This window comes from Triticum aestivum, chromosome 2D, assembly GCF_018294505.1.
Source record: "Triticum aestivum cultivar Chinese Spring chromosome 2D, IWGSC CS RefSeq v2.1, whole genome shotgun sequence".
NCBI classification, from domain to species: domain Eukaryota; kingdom Viridiplantae; phylum Streptophyta; class Magnoliopsida; order Poales; family Poaceae; genus Triticum; species Triticum aestivum.
Genome location: NC_057799.1, coordinates 318888611 through 318900279, shown reverse-complemented (window position 1 = coordinate 318900279; position 11669 = coordinate 318888611).

Below are 11669 nucleotides of genomic sequence, written 5' to 3'. Positions count from 1 at the left end.
TGGAACTAATTTTCATGTGTTGCTTCTGATAAGCTCAAACAAATATAAGTGAAGATCATGAGCATAATATTTCTTTCTCTCAAATTAATTTAAGTGAAGCAAGAGAGAATTTCTTCAAAAATACTAAAGCACACCATGCTCAAAAAGATATAAATGAAGCACTAGAGCAAATGACAAGCTACTCCAAAAAAGATATAAGTGAAGATCAAGCGAGTAGTTAAGTAAATAGGTAGCTATTTGAGGACTCTCTCTTATTCAAAAAATTTCAGATCTAAGCATTTTAGTAAAACAGCAAGAAAAAAATAAAATGACATTCTAAGAATATCACACATCATGTGAAGAAGCAAAAACTTAGGCTCAACCGATACTAACCTATAATTGTTGAAGAAGAAAGGTGGGATGCCTACCGGGGCATCCCCAAGCTTAGATGCTTGAGACTTCTTGAAATATAATCTTGGGATGCCTTGGGCATCCCCAAGCTTGAGCTTCTGTGTCTCCTTAATTCTTCTCATATCACGGTTTTCCTAAATCTCAAAAGCTTCATCCACACAAAGCTCAACAAGAACTCGTGACATAAGTTAGTATAAACCAATGCAAAAACCTTATCACTCTGTACTGTAGTAAATCACTAAAATTATTATTCAACATTGCATACTAAATGCCTCTGCATATTTAATACTCCTATCCTCAAATAGAATCATTAAACAAGCAAACATATGCAAACATAACAGCAATCTACCAAAACAGTACAGTCTGTGTGGGGGGAAATGACACCTATGGGATCACGGGGAATCCCTACTACGGTTGACAGGGCGCGGGGATGTGGAAAGAGCGGGTTTAGGAGATCAACGCGGGGGAATTTTATCCAGGTTCGGGCCTCAAGTGATGCGTAATACCCTACTCCTGCTGGTTTGTGTTTATCTGGTGTTCTTGGACTAGCTAGAAAGCGTGCGGGGTCCAAAAAGTTCAAATCCTCCCTCAGTACGCCGCGGGCCTCCTTTTATAGTCAAAGGGGTCGCCACAGTGGCACACAAGAGGTGGAAAGTATGTATTGTACACAAGTCTATCCCTGGCACCGTAGGACAAAACACATTTAATGCGCTGCCGACGTGCCCTCTCACTTTATCGGGGACGGCAAGGAAGCTCGTCCCGTCCGTCGCCGCTTCGCCTCGCTCCGACACGTGTCCAGGCTGACGAGGCGTGCAGCGCCACGCTAGCTGGCTGGCTGCTGAGTTGGTGTGGTGGCAGAGTCTTCATGAAGATCTGCATGCCATCACGCAGCTGCTTACTGAGTTGGCATGGAAGCAGCATGTCGCCACGCAGGTGCCTGCCTTGTTGGCGGGCTGACTGCTGTGTTGGAACGGCGGTGGAGCCTTGGCAAGTGTGGGCCTGGCTGCGGCCCCGCAGATGTCCCCGGCAAGGGTCTTGCCGGGGTCTCGCAGGTGTCCACGGCAAGGGTCTTGCCGGGTGTCTTGTGAGCGTTCCCGGCAAGGATCTTGCTAGGGGTTTCCGTCTTCTGGTTCTCATCTAGCCTTGCATATTCTTGGTCTTCACAAAGATCTGCATGCCACCATGCAGGCGCTTCCAGAGCCTTGGTTCCAATATCGTTGATGGTGTTGGAACTCTTAGGCTCAAGGGTGGCGGCCTTGCTGGTGTTGGGCAAGTTGCCCCGGCAAGGCTCTTGCCGGGGAAAGCCCACCTTGTCCCTCTGCTCCTCGCGCCTCTGGCTTGGCGCTGCTCTAGTTATCTTGTGTCTTCGCTTCCTCTGCCCAGCCAAGCGTGGCCGCAGGCATGGCTACAACTGCCCACGCACAAGTAAAGGGGTACAGAAGGCCCCTACTTTTGTACACCGACAGGAGCCCCCGGGCCTGGGCCACACATAGCGCAGAGCGTTGTTGGGCCAGGCCCAGAACGGTGCGCGGGCATGTGTGGCACAGTCTTTACTGCGGTAATTCCTTCGCCAGTTGCGCTTCCCCGTGACCTATGTTGAATGTGTGATGTGGGGATCATGCGTGGAGCGGTTGCAGCACGCTTGCGTCACATCATGGCGGATAGTAAAGAGGTGGCTCACACCTTTCCCATAAAAGGAGGAAAACGCAGGGGCACGGCTCATTTACTAAGTGGACTCGGGTCGTGGCCTTCAAGGCGCCCGCGCCCCACGATCACGGGGTGGAAAACAGTCGCTTCACTTGTCTTCTCGATTCTGGCTCGCTCGCCACGTGTCCTCCATGACCCAAGGAGGGTAGGTGGTGGACGCGGAGGGCACGGGCCTTAATGCCGAGGCGGGAAATCGGGTCGTCGCTGATTGGAGCAGCAGGTCGGTCCCAATTCCCTGCGCCCCTGGCGGCCGGATTGGTCAAGTGGGGCGGCCGTCCTTAGATCGGGGAGGCCGAGCCCCGGCCCCACTCTTTTATAAGAAGGGGAGGGGGATGGCATCCTTCGATCCTTCAACATTCATCTCCTTCCATCTTGACTCCCCCCCTCCTTCGCTATGGCGAGAGGGCGCGCCGGCGCTCTAATGGCAGCGACGAGGGTCTCCGCTCGACAGCGCGCCCCTCCTCCCCAAGAGCTCGTGGTGGCGAAGCCCGCCGCGAGAGGAAGAGGGAAGGGGCAAGCCCGAGGCCACCGTGGCGCTCGAGGGAGAGGAGGACAGGGTGGCGCACCGGCCGCGCCTCCGCCAGCGGCTCTTCCCCCAATGGAGGGCCAGGTCGGAGACCAGCCCCGCGAATTCTTCATCAGGCTGTACAAGCCAGTGCATGGTCGCCTCCGTCTCCCTACTCCGTTCGCTCGGGAGATGGAGCTCTACCCGCCATAGGCCTTGAGGCTGCATATGAGGGGCTGCGGGAATGGCAGCATGCGGGTCGACGTCGACTTCCCCGCCCCTCACGTCATGTATCTCCGCCGCGGGTGGAAGACCTTCGCCCGTGCCCATAGCTTGTCGGAGGGGCTCGTCCTCCACTTTGTATTGACGGAGAGCGGCCTGCTTTCCTTCAAGGTCTTTGGGTGCTCGGGAACTCGCCTAAGGTGTTGCGTGGAGAGCTCCACTGGTGACGAAACCTCCTCCTCAAGCGAGAGTGACGAGGAGGACAGCGGCAGCGACGACGAGGGCGTCAAGCGGGAGGACGCTGACTCCGACTCCGACTGACCGCGTCCTGCCGAGGGTCTTCCTCGTCAAGCTCTCCATCGGCGTGTTCCCTGTCGCTCCCTTTTTGCCTTCACCTGCCGCACCTCGGAGGAAAGGGGCAAGAACGAAGATCACGGGGCACTTATCTTTCTTTCAAATTGTAGGCACTTGCCAAATCTTAACTTCTAGAAATTGTAATCTCCCGAGCCCATGCTTGTGTCATGCAACCTCTGTTCTTGCATCAGCATGTTAATGAAAAAGTCTAGCCTTGCCGGGATTCCGTGCACGAGTATGTTCGTGCAAAGGAGAAATGCCTCCTTCATGTAAATAAACGAGTCCTCCCGGCAAGCTGCCCTGTTGGCGCCCTTTGCGCCTGCCGGAGAATCATATCTGCCGGGTTATAGACAAAGGGCCCAGCCCCCCGTTCACCTCCTTTTAGCAAGGGCTACTACGACCACTCCGACCGAAGCAGCATTCGGGCCGAAAATGGGAGCACCCAAGTTTTTAAAGAAGAGTGCCGAGGTTTTCTAATACATAGGTCATAGGTTACAAACACGAATGCGCAAGAGGTAAACTTTATTTGTTTGGTTTGCTGGGGATTGCCGTGCCAGGTGGTCTTCTCAACTTCTTGCCGGAGCCGGGTCCTTGGCGGGATCGCGCGTCCTTGCCGTGGCTGGAAAGAAGAGAAGGCAAGAGCATGGAACCTCGGTGGTCCATTAACATTCATTGGAATCAAAAAGCAGTACAGTACCCTGGACAAGCATGCATATACGTATACACATAAACATGGAAATTGACAGGAAACTATACATACTAAGTGATTCCTTTCCCTGACTGCGCACCTGGTCTGCGTCTGGCTCTGTACATAGGGTTACATGCCTTGCCGGCAAGGCTGGTACAAAATGGGGGTCGTCGGGGCTCCCGGCAACCGCGCCTTAGGGGTAAAACTTGCGAAGATGTTCAATATTCTAGGAATTGCTCACCGGAATGCCATCTTCGGTCTCCAGGCAGACTGCGTCGGGCCTGGTGACTCGTATTACCCGATAAGGGCCTTCCCACTTTGGCGTCAACTTTTTTGAATTCTTGGTGGATTGAATTAGCCGAAGAACAAGGTCGCCTTCCTCAAGGCTTCAGGCATGAACCTTGTGGCTATGATAGCGGCGCAAGGCTTGCTGGTAGCGAGCGGCTCGCATAGCAGCCCGAAGACGATCTTCCTCAAGGAGCGTCGCATCCTCTTGGCGCAACTTCTCTTGCTCAAGCTCATCATAAGCGAGCACTCAAGGTGACCCATATATGAGTTCCGTGGGGAGAACTGCTTCTGCCCCGTATACCAGGGCAAAGGGTGTCTGGCTAGTGGCTCGATTTGGCGTCGTTCTGATCGACCAAAGAACCGTTGGCAACTCATCAATCCAGCGCCTTTCGCACTTGTGCAGCTTGTCAAAATTCTGGTCTTGAGGCCCCGCAGCACTTCTGCATTCGCCCTCTCAGCCTGGCCGTTACTTCTGGGATGAGTAACAGAAGCAAAACAGGCCTTGCTGCCGAGGTCTTGAATGTACTGCATGAAGGTGCGGCTTGTGAACTGTGTGCCATTGTCGGTGATGACCCTATTGGGCACACCAAAATGGCAGACTAGCCCCTTGAAGAACTTGACGGCTGACTATGCCCTCACCTTTCTCACCGGCTCCACTTCCGGCCACTTTGTGAACTTGTCGATTGCGACATACAAGTACTCAAAGCCCCCGACAGCACGGGGAAAAGGGCCCAGTATATCGAGCCCCCAGACCAGAAATGGCCAGGAAAGAGGGATGGTCGTAAGAGCTTGAGCAGTTGATGAAGCTTCTTTGAACGGAACTGGCACGTTTCACACTTGGTTACTAGTGCTGTCGCATCCTGGAGAGCGGTGGGCCAGAAGAAACCTTGCCGGAATGCTTTGCCGACAAGGGCACTCGACCCTATGTGGGAGCCACACATGCCTCCATGTATCTCTGCCAACAGCCTCAGTCCGTCCTCCCGAGGAATGCACTTCAACTTCACGCCATTCGATCTCCTTCTGTATAGGGCATCATCCACAAACTGGTACATGCCGGACTGACGGGCTACTTTCTCTGCTTCTTCCTGCTCCTCAGGGAGCTCTCCTGTTTGGAGGAAACGGACGGTGGGTTGCGCCCATGCCGGAGCCTGGGGCTCGACGGCAAGGACTAAAGGCACACCTTCGGTCGTAAGGGCAGCTGCCTCTACGGCCAGGGCTTGAGGCCCTGCCGGGGGTTGCTGCTCTTCGGCAAGCTTGGGGCACCCGGCAACGTCCTTGCCGGCGGCTCCTGGGAGCTCAGCGGGAAAGTACTTGCCGGGGCCCGCCTTCCTTCGTTTGCTGTGTCCTGCTGATGGTTCAACGGATGGCTGAGTTAATTGAAGCACAAAGGTACCTGGTTCCATAGGCAACTTGAGAGCAGCGCGTTTTGATAGGTCGTCAGCAATTCTGTTCTCCGCTCGGGGAACATGCTCTGCTTGCAATCCGTCAAAGCGCTCTTCCAACTTCCTCACTTCATCCACATAGGCCTCCATCAACGGGCCCTGGTAATCCTTGTTGACTTTCTTAACGACGAGCTACGAATCACCTCCGATGATGAGCTTCCTGATTCCGAGGTCTGCCGCGATCCTGAGACCGGCAAGCAATCCCTCATACTCTGCCGTGTTGTTCGTTGATTTTTTCCGGGGAAAGCGCATCTGGATTACGTACTTGAGGTGCTCTCCAGTGGGCCCGACGACTAGCACGCCGGCACCAGCACCTTGTAGCGAGAAAGCACCATCAAAGTACATAACCCAATCGCGGAAGGTCTCCTTGCCGGGAAGGGTGGTCTCTTGAATCTCTTCGTCGGGCGCTGCGGTCCATTCCGCTATGAATTCTGCCAAGGCTCGGCTCTTGATCGTTAAAGTACTTTCAAACTTGAGGCCAAAGCTCGACAGCTCCAATGCCCACTCCACAATCCTCCCCGTCACATCCGGGTTGTGCAAAATCCGTTGCAAAGGGAGGCGGGTGACAACGATGATCTCATGCGCTTGGAAATATTGACGCGGCTTCCTCGAGGCCATAAGGAGGCCGAAAAGTAGCTTCTGCATACCAGAATATCTTGATCTAGCCCATGCAGGAGGGAACTGACAAAATAAACCGGGTGCTGCACCACCTTCTTCTTCTGTTCCACTTTGCCCATCTGCGCAGACTCTGCCTTGCCGGGACCGGGCCTGACCCGGGAGGACTCCGGCCGACCATCCGACGTCTCCACTGCTACTGCTGCTTCTTCCTCAAGTTCCCTCTGCGCCACCAGCGTAGCACTAACCACTTGATTCGTTGATGCTAAGTATAGCAGCAACGGCTCTTGGGGTTTAGGCGCGACTAGTACTGGCGTGGAGGAGAGGTACCTCTTCAAATCTTGCAGCGCTGCCTCTGCCTCCGGAGTCCACTTTACTGGACCCGCATTTTTCAAAACTTTGAAAAAGGGGAGGGCGCGCTCAGCAGATTTGGAGATGAACCTACTCAGGGCAGCAATGCAGCCGACGAGCCTACGGACGTCTTTGACCCGTTTTGGCGCCTCAATCTGCTCAATTGCCTTGATCTTGTCGGGATTTGCTTCGATTCCGCGTTGAGACACAAAGAACCCAAGAAGTTTGCCGGAGGGGACACCGAACATGCACTTCTCTTGGTTGAGCTTAAGGTTGATCTTGCGTAGGTTTGCAAATGTCTCTTCTAGATCTTGCACGAGCATGGCCTTGTCCTTGGTTTTGACCACTATGTCGTCCATATAAGCTTCCATATTTCTATGTAGCTGGGGCTCAAAACCAATTTGGACCGCTCGGGCAAACGTCAAACCAGCGCTCTTCAACCCGAAAGGCATTCGTACAAAATAGTACGTACCACATGGGGTGATGAACGCGGTCTTTTCTTCGTCTTCCTTCACCATGAAGATCTGGTGGTATCCTGAATAGGCGTCGAGGAATGACAGCAGGTCACATCCGGCAGTGGAGTCCACAATCTGGTCGATGCATGGCAGAGGGAAAGGATCCTTTGGACAGGCTTTATTGATATATGTATAGTCAATACACAGCCTCCATTTCCCATTTGCCTTGCACACCACCACTGGATTGGCCAACCACGTGGGGTGGAGCACTCCTCTAACCAGGCCTGCCGCCTCCAACTTCCTGATCTCCTCGATGATGAACTCTTGTCGCTCCAAAGCTTGCTTCCTGACCTTCTGCTTGACGGGCCGCGCATGAGGACAGACGGCAAGATGGTGCTCAATCACCTCCCTGGGAATGTCGGGGATGTCGGATGCTTGCCATGCAAACACATCGACATTCGCCCGCAGGAAGGCGACGAGCGTGCTTTCCTATTTGCTGTTGAGGGTGGAGCTTATAGTGAAAGCCCCGCCCGTGCCATCCTCCTTGACGGACACCTTCTTGGTTTCCGGTGGTGAAGCCCTGGACTTCTTGCTCTTGCCGGTGGAGCTCTCTGGCATGACCTCAACGGGAGCGCAGCACTCCGAAGAGGCGCGCTTGCCGGAGTGGGTGCAAGAGGTCTTGCCGGAAGAGGTCTCGCCGGAAGGGGTCTTGCCGGCAGAGGTCTTGCCGGCAGAGGTCTTGCCGGCCTTCTTCCTTCCCGGGGCTTCAGCGGCAGGAGCAAGTGCCTTGGCGGCAGTTGCTGCAACTGCCTCTCAGTAGAGTTGGTCGGCGCAGATGAGCGCGTCTTTCTTGTCAGAGGGGACGGTGATGATGGTCAGCGGCCCCGGCATCTTCAATGTGTTGTAGGCATAGTGTGACGCCGCCATGAACTTGGCCAACGCTGGGCGGCCAAGGATCCCGTTGTATGGCAAGGGGATCTCAGCGACATCGAAAACGATCTTCTCCATCCTATAGTTCAGCTCGCCCCCAAACGTAACGGGTAGCGTGATTTTACCTTTTGGCTGATCCTTCCCGGGTTGACCCCTTGAAACGTGCCCGTCTCCTCGAGATCTCCATCAGGAATCTGCAACCTCTTGATCACATCGGGCGAGATCAAATTCAGACCGGCCCCACCGTCAACCAGCACTTTTGTCACCTTCAGGTTGCGTATTGTCGGTGAAACCAACAACGGCAAACACCCAACCGCAGTTGTGCGATCAGGGTGATCCTCGGTGTCAAAAATGATGGGCATGCGGGACCACTTCAGTGGCTTCTGGGCATCGAACGATGGCTCTGCCGCAGTGACCTCACGAGCCCACTGCTTCAGTTGGTGGTGTGAGGTGTGCAACGAGGCGCCACCGTCGACGCACATGGCCTCTGTAGCTTTCTGGAACTCGATCGCCGGACTCGTCGTCCTTCTCATGATCATCATCTTCCTCCTTCTTATCGCAGCCCCGAGCGGGCCTCTATTGTTGATTATCTTTGCCGCGGCGACCTCCTTGGCCGCCATGCTTCTTGCCGGACCCCTCAGCACCATCCTGACCCTTCTCCTTGTCCCGCCTTTCATATTCAGCTTTCTGCTTTTCTGCAAGCAGCTCAACCTGTCGGCAGTTCTGGAGGTCATGGCCCTTTGTGCGGTGGATCTTGCAGTACTGCTTGTCGGAGCCTCCTGGCTTGTCGGCGGCTGCCAAGGCCCGGCAGGCGGTGCACCCGGCAACCTCCTTGCCGGGGTCGTCACCTTGGCCTTCTTAGCGGCCCGGTGTTGCCGGATCCCTCAACGGCAAGCACAGTCTTGCCCTTACGCTTCCTGTTACGGCGCCAACCCTTCTTTATCAGGGTGGCAGTGTCTTCATCAGTGGAGTCGGTTTCCGCGCCGGCACCCTCGCCGGGGTACTTCCTTCCTTCCTCAGCCCGAGCACATCTATCAGCCAGAACATAAAGTTCGGCTACATCCTTGACCTTGTTCATCGCCAGCTCTTCACGCATCTTGCGGTTGCGTACGTTCTGATGGAACGCACTGATGACAGCGGCGGGATGAACATCTGGGATGGTGTACTGCACACGGCTGAATCTTTGTATGTACTTACGCAGGGACTCGCACCCCTTCTGGGGGATGACATGCAAGTCACTTGCCTGGCTAGGAGCTTGGTGGCCTTCGGTGAAGGCACCAACAAACTCGTGGCACAGATCCGACCAGGAAGAGATGGAATCCACTGGCAGGTGCATCAACCACGACATGACGTTGGGCTTAACTGCCAACGGGAAGTAGTTGGCGAGCACCTTGTCGTCGTGTGCCCCGGCGGCTTGCATCGCGATGGTGTAGATGCTGAGGAACTCCGACGGGTGAGTCTTGCCGTTGTACTTTTCCCCAACATGAGGCTTGAACGTGCGGTGGGAGGGCCACTGGAACTACCGCAGCTCTCGGGTAAAGGCTGGACAACCCACCTCGTAAGGCAGGTCGCTGGGGCCCCCCGGCACCGGGTGCTCCATAGTAGGCCCCGCACGCCGATCTGACTAATGGCGCGTCTCCCGCCGTCGCTCGATGGTGGTTCGAGCGTCTTCCTGAGCTCGCTCCCGAAGGACTTGCCGTTGGTCGCGGAGGGCTCGCGGGTCGGACGACGCCGTAGAAACGTTGTCGCGGGCGTCGGCCCGGTGAGCCAGCGGCTGCTGTCGTGGCCGCGCGGGAGGAGAGTGCACCGTGGTCGCGGCATCCCCGGTCCTCCCACCGCCGGCACGCGTCGTCTCGACAGAACGCCGGCTTGAGGGTCCCGCTGGGAGTGGCTCGTCTTTGTTGGCGAAGCTGTCGAGGCTTCGAATGGTGGCTCTCCACTCGTCGAGCTTCTTCGCAGCGGGCGGGAAGTCGAGAAGCAATTGTACGCACACCAATGCTTCTACTGGCGTGGGTGGCGGCGAAAGCTGCGTGGACCGTGACGCGCTCCGACTTCTAACCACATTATAAGGAGCTCTATCACGGTCTCGCGGTCGCGCGCTGCTTCCGCCAGCGTCCTGGTGCGCACGCTGGCCCGATGGGTCCTGAGAGTGACGCAAAGGGCTCTTCCCGCGGCGGTGCCCGGGGAACCGACGTCGCGGTGTTGCTCATCGCGCGCGCCCTGGGAAGGCGGCGGCGCGGGCTCCGGCGCGGGCATCTGGGAGGTCGCTACACCACCTGTGGGCTGCACAACCCCGTCCCCGGGCCCAGCGGCGTGTGGCTCGTCGTCTTGGACCCAGACAACGCCGCTCCCCTCGCTCCGATCGCCAGAGTGTTGTGGACGCTCACGGGCGGCGCCTCCGGCGCCATCCGTGGCCACCCCGTCGCCCGCCCGTGCTGGTGCGGACGGGCCGGCCCCAGACGACCCAATGGCGGTGATCCCCTTCTTGGGGGCCATGTGATGATGAAGTCGATATGCTAACTTCCAAACCGGATTTTCACAGCTGCGCCCCCTACCTGGCGTGCCAAAGATGTCGGGGAAAACGATGCCTATGGGATCACGTGGAATCCCTACTACGGTTGACAGGGCGCGGGGCTATGGAAAGAGCGGGTTTAAGAGATCAACACGGGGGAATTTTATCCAGGTTCGGGCTGCAAGCGATGCGTAATACCCTACTCCTACTGGTTTGTGTTTATCTGGTGTTCTTGGACTAGCTACAAAGCGTGCGGGGTCCAAAAATTCTGAATCCTCCCTCAGTACGCCGCGGGCCTCCTTTTATAGTCAAAGGGATCGCCACAGTGGCAGACAGGAGGTGGAAAGTATGTACTGTACACAAGTCTATCCCTGGCACCGTAGGACAAAACGCATTTAATGCGCTGCCAACGTGCCCTCTCACTTTATCGGGGATGGCAAGGAAGCTCATCCCGTCCGTCGCTGCTTCGCCTCGCTCCGACGCACGTCCAGGCTAACGAGGCGTGCAGCGCCACGCTGGCTGGCTGGCTGCTGAGTTGGTGCGGTGGCAGAGTCTTCACGAAGATCTGCATGCCTCCACGCAGGTGCTTGCTGAGTTGGCCTGGAAGCTGCACGTCGCCACGCAGGTGCTTGCCTTGTTTGCGGGCTGACTACTGTGTTGGAACGGTGGTGGAGCCTTGGCAGGTGTGGGCCTGGCTGCGGCCCCGCAGATGTCCCTGGCAAGGGTCTTGCCGGGGCCTCGCAGGTGTCCCCGGCAAGGGTCTTGCCCGGGGTCTTGTGAGCGTTCCCGGCAAGGATCTTGCCGGGGGTTTCCGTCTTCTGGTTCTCATCTAGCCTTGTATGTTCTTGGTCTTCACAAAGATCTGCATGCCACCATGCAGGCGCCTCCCGAGCCTTGGTTCCAATTTCGTTGATGGTGTTGGAACTCTTAGGCTCATGGGTGGCGGCCTTGCTAGTGTTGGGCAAGTTGCCCCGGCAAGGCTCTTGCCGGGGAAAGCCCACCTTGTCCCTTTGCTCCTCGCGCCTCTAGCTTGGCGCTGCTCTGGTTATCTTGTGTCTTCGCTTCCTCTTCCCCGCCAAGCGTGGCCGCAGGCATGGCTACAACTGCCCGCGCACAAGTAAAGGGGTACAGAAGGCCCCTACTTTTGTACACTGACAGTCTGTAAAGAATGCAAGAGTATCAATACTTATTCAACTTCAAAAATTATGAA